The sequence below is a fragment of the Gopherus flavomarginatus genome, chromosome 8 (genome assembly GCF_025201925.1).
Source record: "Gopherus flavomarginatus isolate rGopFla2 chromosome 8, rGopFla2.mat.asm, whole genome shotgun sequence".
Lineage (NCBI taxonomy): Eukaryota > Metazoa > Chordata > Testudines > Testudinidae > Gopherus > Gopherus flavomarginatus.
The window spans coordinates 46,496,547-46,498,640 of NC_066624.1; the positions used below are offsets into that span (position 1 = coordinate 46,496,547).

The 2,094-nt window shown below is 49.5% G+C and overlaps 1 non-coding gene across 1 annotated transcript; it reads left to right on the top strand.

Moving 5' to 3' along the window:
* The first annotated feature begins 288 nt into the window (after nucleotides 1-288).
* Nucleotides 289-371, top strand: TRNAP-AGG (transfer RNA proline (anticodon AGG)). Its single transcript has one exon. It is a non-coding gene; the product is annotated as a tRNA-Pro (tRNA).
* Nucleotides 372-2,094: the final 1,723 nt, after the last annotated feature.

The following is a 2,094-nucleotide window of genomic DNA, read 5'->3' on the forward strand; positions in this document are numbered from 1 at the left end:
TGCTATTGCAATCCCTGATGTGCGGGGGATAGGATGGTAAAGGAACTGTCTGAATGATCAAGGCAGGAAATGGACAACAATGTACAGGAACGTCATTGACCACAAACACACTCTCTTCATGCTCCAGCTAGAAGGGAAATGAGCAGGAATTTTTGCAGTTCAGCCATGGACACACTTACACAATGGCACAGCTTTGAGTGTGTTGTGGAAAATGGTCTGAGGGAACAATTGGAATTGATCACTCATGAGAACAGAACTGGAGTGTAGTGAGAAACGCATTTCAAGCAAGTAGTTGTGGCCGAGTGGTTAAGGCAATGGTCTAGGAATCCATTGGGATCTTCCCCACGCAGCTTCAAATCCTGTTAACTACAGAGGAAGTTGTGGTCATTTAGTTTCAACAGAGCTGGGTCTTGTCTCGCTCCCAAGCTATATCTACACTACTGGGTAATGTGGCTTTAAAGTGTTTGAATTAAACACCTGTTGCATGTCCACACTATGCTTCTTGTCTTACCAGAGCACATCCATGCTAGACTCTAGGATGGCCACAGAGAGCAGTGCACTGTCGGTAGCTGTGCAACTGGCTGCAGGTGCTTTGGGAAGGGTTTGCAATGCCTCTCGGGCCAGTACAGCATCACATGATGCAGGTTTCTCCATCCCATTGTTCCATGGGAATCCTACTAGATTGCCAGCTGCTTTTCAACTGCAATGTGTTTGGGGGGGGGAAGAGTGAGTGAGTGTGTGGGCACACTGTCTCTAAGTTAAGACAGCTGCTGCAAGCAACCAATCCTGAGGCAGGGGGAAGGGGACAGCCCCAACATCAGCCCCTGCTTCCCTCACTGGCTCAGCTCAGCACAGCTGCCTCTGTCACACATGCATGCTGCGGCCTGCTTAGCTCTGTGTCAGGTGTGCTGGAACAGGGGGGTTAGGGGGTCATGGCCCCACCACTCTTTACCGGCTGTTAGGACAAGTGATGGAGGGGGGGAAGGGTGGAGTCTTGGGAGGAAGAGGTGTTCTGTGGGTGTGGCCTCAGGGGGAGGGATGGTGTGAGTGTGGTTCCTTGGGGAAGGGGTGTCATGAGAGCTCCACAGTTCCGACAACGGTGCCCCCTCCCCACTGTAAGGAAGCTCCCACCGCCCCTGCTCTGTGTTCGTAGTGCAGGAAGAGCAGCATCCCTGGCAGTGATTTGCTCCCGGGGGCTCCAGCAGAAGGGCTTGGGAGGTGACTTAAAGGTCCCAGGGCTCTGGCAGTGGGGCTCAGGAGGCGATTTAAAGGGCCTGGGGCTCCGGCCACTGCAGGGAGCCCTGGGCCCTTTAAATCACCAGACTGGGAAAGCCAGACCGGCCTGGCACAGCGTACCCGCTCTTGCCAGTACCCCATACCAGAACGTACCAGCTTACTTTCACCTCTGAAAGGTCCTCACATGGATCAATAACTGCTTAAAAGCTGGGAAACAAAGGGTAGGAATAAATGGTCAGTTTTCAGGATGCAAACTCGTACCTAGTGGTGTCTATACTGGGACGAGGACTAGTCAACATATTGATAAACGATCTGCTAAACAGAGAGGTGACAAAATTTGCAGATGATCCAAAACTACAGAGGACAGTTAAGTCCAAAGAAGCCTGTGAGGAGCTAAAAAGAGATTTCACAAAACTAGGTGAAAGGGCAACAAAATGGCAGATGAAATTCAATGCTGATAAATGCAAAGTGATGCACATTGGCAAACACAATCTCAACTCTACATATAAAACGATGGGATGTCAAATAGCTGTTGGCACTCAAGTGAGAGATCTTGGAGTCACTGTGGATAGTTCTCTGCAAACATCCACTCAGTGTGCAGCGGCCGGCAAAAAGGGAACAGAATGTTGGGAATCATTAGGAAAGGGATAGAAAATAAGAGAGAAAATCTTATTGCCGCTATATAAATCCATGGTACACCCACATCTTGAATGCTGCATGCAGATATGGTCACCCCATCTCAGAAAAGATGTATTGGAATTGGAAAAGGTTCAGAAAAGGGGTGTGGAGTGTCTGCCATATGAAGAGAGAATAATAAGCCTGGGACTTTTCAGCTTGGAGAAAAGATGACCAAGGGAA